Here is an 11521-nt window from a genome sequence, read left to right as displayed (position 1 = left end):
TTCCTCCAATATGTACTACACTCTGACTACATGCTGGGCACTATACTAAATGTTGCAGGGGGACTAGAGAAAGCTGAAGAATTCTAATCCATCTCAAAGTCAAGTGTCCAACGTGTGGATTCATAACACTGGGTTCATAACACTGATCATGACTAAGGTATTAAGGAAGTACTCGGTGTTTATTCACTGCATTTGCTACTCACCCCACAGTGCTGTGATATACCATTAGCCCTGGGAAGTATCATTATTCTCAATTTACAGATAATTTTTTTTTTTTTTGGCCGTGCCACGCGGCTTCCGGGATTTTAGTTCCGCAACCAGGGATGGCACCCGGGGCTGTGGCAGTGAAGTGCCAAGTCCTAACCACTGGACCACCAGGGAATTCCCTCCGTTTACAGATAAATTGATCAATGTCCAGGGGGTAAAGTCTGTGATCTCCAAATTTGAGCATCATCAAAATTAGAGGTTGTTTAAAACGTTTTCCTGGGCCCCTCATGGGGACATACACATTCAGTAGGTCTGGGAAGAACCAGAGAAGCTATTTTTAAAGTACTAGGATGACTCAGAAGCATAGTCAAATTGGAGAAACAATGTTACACATCTAAGCACAGCTTTCTCAGACAGCTTTACATCTGACCTTCACAATCTGGGTAGTAAGAATTATTATATTATTATCCCCAACTTACATGTGAAGCAGCTTCAGCACAAACACACAAAAAGACAATCGCCCCCCACCCCCCCAAAAAACAAAACAAAACAAATTCTCTCTTTCTCCATTTTCTTTCCTTCTTTTTCATCTGTTGCAAACAAAGCAATGGAACTACCATAACGGATCATCTCATAAACAATCATTTATGACATCGCTCTTTGCAAAGTCTCTTCTGGTCTTTGTACAGTACTATCTACAGAAGAGTAATCAAACAACTTGCTATGAATCTAAATAAAACTACCCCCAGACATCAACCAGTGTCTTTCTTCATACTTCATTTTGCCATTAAAAATAATCAACATTAAAGATACTTAAGAGACATAACAACTGTATAATGGATGGACTTTGTTTAAATATTGAATTAAATAAGTCAATTATGAAAAGGTATGTTTGAGACGATCAGGTAGATACGATTATAGATTGGGTATTAGAAAGTTCCAAGGCATTACTGCTAATTTTGTTAGGTGGGCTAATGGCCACATGGTAGTGTAAGAAAATATTCTCGATTTCAGAGATGCATAGCATATGTGGGTAAAGTGACATGACGTCTAGAATTTACTTTAAAGTACTTCAGCAAAGGGGGAAGAAGATGAAACAAATATGGCAGGATCTTGACAGTTGCTGGATTTGGGTGATGAGCTTATGGGAACTTTTAGATGTGTTTGAAATTTTTATAATAATACAATTTTTTAAAAAAATCAATACCTTCACTTCTCCAAGTGCCATTTTCCCCTTGTAAAGGCAAGTTGTCAACTCTTATTAAAATAGCGTGTCAGTAAGCTATTCCCTTCACATCTATTTTTTCTTATTTGTTCTTTAAAAAGGGTTTTTATTTTTTAAACTAATAGCCATGGAACATACTTATACTAAATATTTCTTTGTTTATCTGAAACTCAATATCTACCTAGTATCCTAGTTTTTTATTTGCTAGATCTGGCAACCCTAGACAAGGGGGAAAAGCCCTAATCAGGAGTCAGGATATTTGAGTTCAATTTCATCTCTGTCATTGGCCTCATAACCAGGAGTAACTACTCACCTCTAGGTGCTTCCTTCATCACGCATAAGACAGGAGGGTTTCATTCTGGCTCAAAATATTATGAAATGTAGATACTACTCTTATTCCAACTCCTTGGGTAGAAAATACCTTTTAAATAAGTATTCCTAAGTGACTTCTTCTCTTCAGGGGAATGCTGAGAGGGAAATTCAAAAAAGCAAAGACATATTGCCCCCAAAACATCAGGCTGATAAACCAAGCCATCGACAGCACCATTTATTGAGTGCCTACACGGTGCCAAATCCTGAAGCAAGCACTTTTATTTATTTTTATTTTTATTCATTTATTGCGGTACGCGGGCCTCTCACTGTTGTGACCTCTCCTGCAGCGGAGCACAGGCTCCGGACGCGCAGGCTCAGCGGTCATGGCTCACGGGCCCAGCCGCTCCGCGGCATGTGGGATCTTCCCGGACCGGGGCACGAACCCGTGTCCCCTGCATCGGCAGGCGGACTCTCTACCACTATGCCACCAGGGAAGCCCAAGCACTTTTATATATGACCTAATTTTATCCTCACAACTATCCCACAAGGTAAATAATACTATCCCCCTTTTGCAGATGTGATGACTGAGATCCAGAGAAATTAATAACTTAACCCTGGTTAACTCCAAAGCCCTGAGCTTTACACCACACCTCCATGCTTCCAATTCTCTCATGCAGAGAGGATCAGGAAATGGAAGGCAGAACTGAGCTAGTGGATGGTTTCTAGCTCCTAAATCAAGCCTTTAGGTTTGTCTCTTATGAGTGAATCCCCATGGTGCTGTGCTGGGTTATTAATGTTAAAACACAAATAGTTTACAGTGGGTGTTAGAACTGCAAAGAAAGCAAAATGTCCAACTACTTACTGGCTCTCATTTTATCTATTGATATTTATCGATTTTATCTATTATTTAACCAGCTTTTATTAATTGCTTCCTAGATGCACAGCACTACACTGGTCATTGTGAGAGATTCCCTGCTCTCCTGGAATTTAGCCTATTGTGGAGATAAGATATAAATGCTTGAGTCAGGCAACTAACAACTAAAGACATTAGGTACACTTAATTACTTAGGTACACCAAAGAGTGAAACAGATCAGAAACACAATAGGATTTTAAAAGGAAGGGAATCATTAAAAACAAACAAACAGGGCTTCCCTGGTAGCGCAGTGGTTGAGAGTCCGCCTGCCGATGTAGGGGACACGGGTTCGTGCCCCAGTCCGGGAAGATCCCACATGCCGCGGAGCGGCTGGGCCCGTGAGCCATGGCCGCTGAGTCTGCGCGTCCGGACCCTGTGCTCCGCAGCGGGAGAGGCCACAACAGTGAGAGGCCCGCGTACCGCAAAAAAACAAAACAAAAACCAAAATAAACAAACAAGCAAAAGCCGAAAAAACAAAAAAGGAAAAACAAAAAAAAGAAAAAAGGATGGAGGTACACATGGGCTGAGGGCACTGAAAAGAACTTGCGAAGAAGTAAGACTTAAACTAGGCTGTGAGGGGAAGGATTTGAAAAGGTTGGAGACAAAGGAAAAGATCTTCTAGGCAAGTGGAACCACCTAAGGACTCCCAGAGAAAGTTACCTAGAATAGAGTCTCGAGGCGAAAGGAGTTGGAAAGGTAACAAGAGAGGGATTGGCATGCGCAAAAGCACAGAGGACTGTGACCAAAGATGTGTTTAGGGACCAAGTAGATCAGTGTGCCTAGACCCCAGACCAGAGTTGAAGATGTGGTAGGAAATGTGAATGAGAAGGTAGACCTTGTACCTGTAAGGAATTGGAAGCTACTGATGGCTTTTGGGTGGGGAAATATGTTCAAATTAATGTCTGGGTGTAATTGGTCCAGCTTTAAAACAATGTTAGGTAAAACACTGTTTGTTTCATTCAATACACAAAATATATATACTGAGGGCCTAGTGTACTAATATACAAAAATGAATAGAACACAGTTCCTACTCTTGAGAAATTTACAATCCAATGAGAGACCACCAATTACAAGATAATGTAAGTTGTTCCTCAATTTAATTTATGACATTATCTGCGGCAGGCATTGTTAGTTTTCTACTCAATATCCAAGCCTCTCTTTGTCATTAATAATATAATCCAATTTTGTTTGTAGGACTTTGTGCAAAGCCTTAGGCAATGGATCATTCTTGGCCTATGCCACTGTTTCTCAACCTTTTTTTCATTATCATCCACCTCAGAGCATTTTTAGACACCTTTTCCCTAATCACCCCACTCATGAAATTTTAATGCCGTAAATATACTCTACGTCTGTTTATGTATTGTATGCGTACCTGTGCTACATACCTGAGAAGAGTAATATCTTTTTTTCTGCCTCTCTTCCCCACCAATAAACAATTCTCCCCCTTAGGGATTATCATCACCATCCCATCTACCCTCACCCCATCCCTACCCTAACTGAATTCCTCCCTTTGCTTCCCTGTCGGGAATGCATGGTCTAAGGCCATTATATAACAATTCTACTTCCTGTTTCCTCACCCTCCTCACAGCTGGCCTGGCCACGTAACCCAGTCCTAGCAATGACGTGAAGGTTGATATCTGTTTAGGAGATCTCTGGGAAAATTCTTGCTTTCCTAGAAAAAGCAACAGCCATTGCCAGATCAGCTTCCTTTCCACCTCCACCCAATTCTACACCTCTCGATGGAGGCACAAGGCTCAAAGCTGCAGCAGCCATCTTGCAACTATGATGAAAGACGTGAGAACTGCAAAGGCAGTATCACTGAGCCACTGAACCAGTGGCAGAACGCAGATCTCCAGACTTCTTATGTGGGAATCCAGATTTTTTGTAAGTGACCATTAGGTATTGTATAAGTTGCAACTGAAACATTGCTAACTGATATGTTGTCTGTCTCATGAACCATAGCTTGTCTGACATGACCATGAATTATTGTTAAACCAAAGCCAGAGAGAAACACAAACAAAAGCAAAAACATGTGATCAGGAATATTACACAAGCAAACAGGAGATTTCACTCATGTTTAAAAGGAAAATGCTTTCCTTCACTAAACTAATCAACTTTTCAAATAATCGTAAAGTATTCCAACTAATATTTAGCATTTGAAACTAACAAACTTTAAGATACTTGATATTACTGTGTAGAAAAACGGTCATAAAAGGCTACGAGATAATTTTCCTACTTTATACCAAATGAATGATTTGCCTAGTAGGTATGTGTTTCAAAATATTTGAAAGTCAGTTATTTCTAAATTAAATATTTAAGATGCATAAGGAATATGTGCCTCTTAAAGGATCCCTTTGGGAATCTTTTCACATGTTAAAATTTTTTAGATAATCCTCTATATTCATCATTCGAATATTTTATATTTTACTTAAATTCTGATACTAGCTAAAGCTAATTCTCTCTTATTTTAAAAATATAAACCAAACCTATTTAATAACTCCAACATCTCTCATTAAAAGTGATTTTCAAGGTTCAAGATAAAAGAAACTCAAAATGCCTTTAAACCTAAAGATCTACTAAATCTTAAAAGATAAAATTTAATTATAGGCTTAGGGCTTTCAAGCATTAGGTTTTCTTCAAAATATCAAAATTATTCTCACATCAAAATCATTTTACTAGTTTCACTATTAACCTCACACCATAAATTGACTTTCTTTTAATAAGGATTTTTTACCTTTTTTATTATAAAAGTAATATATGCAAATCACAGAAAATACATGAAAAATTAAAATCATTTTAAAATCATACGTAATCTTATTATACACTAGATGATAACTTTAACATATTGGTTTATCTACCTTCATATTCTGAACTCATGTATAAAAATATATAGGTCTTTTTAAACAAAAATATGTAATTTTGTACTCAAATTTTTTTCTCACATATTAAACATTCTTCAAAAAATACCTTAATGAATATTTAATAGGAATATAATTTATTTAATCATGCCTTTCATTTTAAATGATTTTTAGGTTTTTCTATTATAAAAAAATCATTGTGTTAAAAAGCTTTGCTTTTATAATAAAACACTTATTGTTTTCTTAGGACTAATTCTTAGAAGCAGTCACAGTATATGAACATTTTAAGGCTATTGCTTCATACTGCCCAGTTACTTGCAATTTTTCTGAAAATAAGCCTTTCTATAGCCATCTAAAGTAATTTAAAATAATAATTTAGAACAAAGCTTATTATGTGGTGAGCAGAAGGGTTCATTCAACTCTTTTTTCCTGACTGGTGATATTATTTATAAAATGTACTTCAGCCAATATTTTATAGGAAAAGGAAAAACTTGATAATAATTGAAAAGTTCTTGATCAAACTCTAAAAGACTATGAAGGCAAGTGAATTTGCTATGTTATTTATTCTGCATTTTAGTAATTAATTTGTTAAAGATCTAGCATTTAAGAATCGTTAAGCACTCTCAAAATTGGCAAAAGAAACAAGAAGTAATTATAATTGGTAGATAAAATAATGAGCTACATACCTGTTGAGAAATAAAACCAGTCATGACCAAATACATAAAGGAAGTAGCACTAACGTTTAAACTTCCAAACAGCGTGAATGAATGTAGGAAGGAATTTTAAATATGATCACTTCAGCCCTCTAAAGAAAGGAATGGTAAATCAGAGGAAGCTTTAATATAATATAACTTCTTAAGGTTGGCTGGTCACAGGTCAGAAAAAAAAATTGAACATCAGCTTAAGCTAAAAATGCTGGTGACTTTTTTCCTGAGTACAATTGCACAATCTAGTTTCTAAACTGAAAACCACAAGAGTCTAGCCCCTGTTGGAAGAGAAACTTTTGTTTTTCCTTCCATATCTATGTGTGTTGGGTCTTTCCTGGATGAGATGTCAAATGGGTAGCCCTTGGGGAAATCCAAAACTCTTGGTTTGGGTTTTGAACTTTTGGTCCAAGTTTTACACAGAACTCCCCTGCCACCATGACAAAACTGTCCATGTATTTTCATGGCTCTAGAATTTAATAGAAACTTTGCCACAATCTACATCTTGAAATCATTTTTCCTGAGATGTAGAGGATGAAAAGGAAAAAAAGATAGCTATGGGACTCAGAAAAGATACCATAGTTGCTTGCCCTTCATTAATTCAAGTGATCCATTTAAGCATCAGCTGTATTTCTCTTATATTAAGATTAAGCTCCTTTCTATAGATTCTGCACATTTTGAAGGGAAAGCACTAACATGATGGTGTTTTTAATAAAAAGTTAAATACTCATAAATAAAATGTATACATGTATATTTAGGTTAAAAGGCATATGCCACATTTTGTTACAATGAACATGTATTGCTATTATATTTTTAAAGTCAACATTATTGCAGATATTTCTCTGATATTACCAGATATTCTGTGTATAGGAAGAGTGACAGTATCATTTTAGTAAACGTAGGAAGTTGTGGTACTGTCAACATGTAAGGTTTTTCTGCCTTTTCCCCTCCTATTTCCTGTATATACGTCCAACACCCTCTTCTACACCCTTATTACAGCCAGAGAAAGAGAGAGCGAGAAAGAAAGACTGTCATCGTAAATTACAGCAAGTTACTGTCCAAAGTTATTGGAGTTTGAGGAAAATCAGGTTTTATCCCCAAAATGTATACCAAAGGGGATTTCTAGACCCTTTAAGGGTTTCTGCAGCTGATGACAGTGGTTTGACATCATTTAAATTTGAATCCAAATATATGGCTCTCCTTTTCCTTGTTAGAAGGACTAATCTCAGGCATTCTTATACTTCTCAATCATGGCTGAAATCATTTTCAGCTCCAGATTGGAACAAAGACAGGCAGGATTTTTTGTGGCAACTGAGAAAAAGATTTATGATAAGATATGTGTATTTAGAAGTGCTCAAGAAGGCAGAAGTTAGAATAGCACTGGTGAAAGCAAAGGAAAAGCAGGGATCCTGCCCAAAAGAAAGGAGCCTCTGAAAGAAAGGAAAAGCCTCAAGGAAGAGATACAAGATACATGCCAGTCAGTTCCCCACAACAGCAACTAGTTTGCTAGACATAATGTCGAAGCAGGGGAAGCAATCTCCAGGAGACAAGGGGGTGGAGAGTTTGCCACTGGTCTTTGGTGTACATGGAATATTTCTGTTCTGTGGGCTATAACTGAGGATTCTATGATGCAGTGTTATTATTTAAATGCATTAAATGTATTAAAATACACTGAATACATTGAAAAATACATTGAATACATTGAACTGAAATTGGCAGGAGACCTAGTCATGGGTGTACAATAATTTAAATGGTTGTAGAAGTTGAGGCGCACTAATTACTTGAATATATTTGTTACAGATTTTCCTTTTCTACCTCAAAGAAAGACGTATAATTCTTACACTATGCCAGACCAAGAGAAGCCTGACTCATATTTCACAATTTTTTTTTATCCTGTTGCACATACTTTTTCTCTGGAGAGTTGAAGACTGGGTGCATTTCCCCTCCCCATCCTGTATCTCCCCCACTCCATCAACATGACAGATTTGGGACAAATCTTCACACCCTGCCTGAGCCCCTATCAACATCTAAGTGGATAGATTAACACAGGCATGAACTTTCAGCCGAAAAAACCCAGGTCCCCAAACTGCAAATCAAGTACCCACTAACAGAAGATGGTCAACTGGGCTTCTGTGGTCTAAAGGCTACACAGGAAAAGTACTATCTCCAAAGTCATCAGGGCCCAAACAGATGTTCAGCTTCAGATAGGAAAACCAGCATTTAACACTCAGAAGCGATCACATTACACACAGGCCTTTCCCCTCAAAGCAGCCTGGCTGGGTATCCAATACTGAATACCACTCATTATACTCTGGGGTTAGCCAGACTGGTATTTACAAACTGCCTGCATTTCTTGTGCCAAGTAGGTACCACATGACAGTAAATAAGACATTAAAATAGAATCTTAGAGATGTTTTCCCAGATGGCTACTGATCCTGGCTTCACATGAGAGAATTCAGAATTAAGGACGTAGAACATTAGTCATATATACTCTGAAGAGAACAAGCTCTAGCTCCGCATGTTTACCGAACTTGAGGATCCAGTGCTATAAAATTACACACGTACCTGCCATGTTGTCCTCATTTTAGCCATCAACTGGAGAGTCAACTTTTCTCTTTAGCAGCTAAATCCAACATCAACAATAACCAGCACTTTCTCAATTTCTGCAATGCCCTCTCTGCTATACTGACAGCCTCTCAGGCAGGATTTCTTAATATGAGGCCTCTGGACTACAGATTGTCCATGGATACACTCTAGAGGATCCCTGAATCTCCTAAAAGTGTATGACAAATGTGCATGTTCTTGTACGTGTTCTTTTTCTTGGGGATACGGTCTTTGGTTCTCATCAGATTCTCAAAGGAATTTATGACCAAAAAAGTGATTAGGAAATACTGCTCTAAAGTGTAAGCCAATTAGTCCATGAAACACCCTGTAAAGTAGGGAAAAGGACAGTCAGCAGGCAAGGCAGAAGGAGGTCTGACTTCAGGTGCCAGACCCTTGCATATCCAACAGACCCTGACTCCAAGGCTAAGGGTTGTTGATTTGTCCTTGTTTTATCATGTCATGTCCCAAGAGACTACTGCCCCGACAGGGAATGTGAAATCCTTTTTAAAGTTAAACAACTTTCAGTGTAAAGTTGAAAGAACCCAAGATATTAAAGGCGATTTGAGAGCTTATTACTGTCACTAAAGTTCTAAAGCCAGGTGAAGTCGATAATCTCAGTGCCATGGCTTCTGCTACTGCCATGTCATTTACTTTCAATATGTTTATTTTGTGATACGTACACTGTTGTTATGGCACACGTCTGATTGTTATTACTACTTTGAGTGCTACAGTTCTGTATATAAAGTACTGCATTTCATTAAAAATGAGGCTTTCTTTCCTTCTTTAATGTGATATTATCATACACTAAGGCCCGAATATTTTCTGAACATAGCACCGCGTATTCTACTCAGGTTTATTGTTGATTACCACCTCCCAATGATTTGAAATAGAATATTCATGGGTCCTAGACTCTCCCTTTAACCATTTTTCTCTGTGCTTCCCCTTGTAGTTCCCCTGTTCACAGTTACTTTCAGCTGGTCCAAATGCCTGACAAAACTTACTTAACTACAGAAGGGAATTTTATGGCACGAACTATATTCCCCTTTAAGGAGTATCCTAAGAAGAGTCTCCAGTTTTTAGTTTGTTTCTATAGATTTAACAGAATAACTTGTCCCTTCTGGGCTGTCTCTGTTGTCCTACCTCTTTTACATCATAAGCCCTTCGATCCTAAGCCTCAGGGTAACAGGTTCACCCCCGACACACACAGGTAAACACACTGAGATTCGAGAACGCATGATTTAGAAGAATCATTTTCTTTCTGCTTGGAGCCCTATTGTTTTGGGATCTAAATGGAACTATTTTCACATCCATGTGGTTCACCTCTGAGATCAGCATCTCCCTGTCAATTCCCAAGAAATGTTCTCTCCTCTCTCTCCGGCCTTCGACGGTAGCTTTTCTCTGGGCTCTTTCTCAATCTCCACCGACTGCGTTAGCAAATCCTCCGTAGGCAGCCAGTCACTTCTTTCTTCCTGAGCTGCCCTAATGAAACCTACTTAGCATTCACCACTCCAGACTGCCTAGATCCTAACTCCCTTTACAATACCCTGTCCTGCCCAGGGTTCACAGTACACATCTGCATGTCAAAAGCAAGCCCCATCTGGTCCACAAATCTTCCCCTTAGCCTTCCCCTTAAATATTAAAACTACTTAAGACCACTTATTTACAGGCTTTCTCCATAGTTTTTAATGCACACACACCACTTCTACAATACATGAAGTAAAAAAAAATTCTACTATTTCACCATTCTACCACACCAAATGCTTTATTTTTTTATGCTCACATTTAAATCTCATTCATAACGAAACCAGAATGTAAGTGAAAATTGTAATCCTGATTTTCTAATTTAACACCGTATCAAATATATTTTCATAACTACTGTTAATTATGACCTTTAATGACCGTAAAATATTCCACACAGTTAGTGCTGCCAGATCGCTTTTGCTTAATATTTAGGTTATTTTCAGATTTTTCTGTTATAATAACAATACAGTGAACATGTTCATGCATGTTATTTTTTTTCCTTCTTTGAATTATTTATTTAGAATAAATTCCCAGAGGTAGAATTAATGGATCAAAGCATTTCATTTTTTAGAAAAATTTTTTGTATTGTGACCACACTGCACAGCATGCAGGATGGTTCCCCAACCAGGGATCGAACCCAGGCCTCTGCAGTGAAAGCTCTGAATCCTAACCACTAGGCCACCAGGGAACTCCCTGGTATGAGCATTTTAATGGCTCTTGACACATTTTGCCAAGTTGCCATGATTGTATTTTACACATTTCCTCGGTGTTATTCTAGTAAATGTTTATTCAACAGGCTTTCCTCAAAAAAAAAGAAAAAAATTGTGGAGAGCCTGGTTGACAGTGTTTGCCAATTTTTGTGGTGTAAATACTCATGCCATGGCCAGTTTCACTGAATGCAAAGTTGGAAAGAGATACTTAATAGCACATCACTGTATAATATTCCTATCACACAGGTAAATTGGAGTAGATAACTTCAAAAGCACAGATGACAGTAAAAATATGGTAAATAATCAGGAGTAATGAGTGTTGAGTATTACCTTTATTTTTAATATAATTTACTTAACTGTGATTTACAGAATTTAATTTTCTTTTTTTTTGCGGTACACGGGCCTCTCACTTTTGTGGCCTCTCGCGTTGTGGAGCACAGGCTCCGGACGCGCAGGCTCAGTGGCC

Source organism: Stenella coeruleoalba (assembly GCF_951394435.1).
Source record: "Stenella coeruleoalba genome assembly, chromosome: 4".
In the NCBI taxonomy this organism is placed as follows: domain Eukaryota; kingdom Metazoa; phylum Chordata; class Mammalia; order Artiodactyla; family Delphinidae; genus Stenella; species Stenella coeruleoalba.
This window is presented reverse-complemented; position numbering follows the sequence as displayed.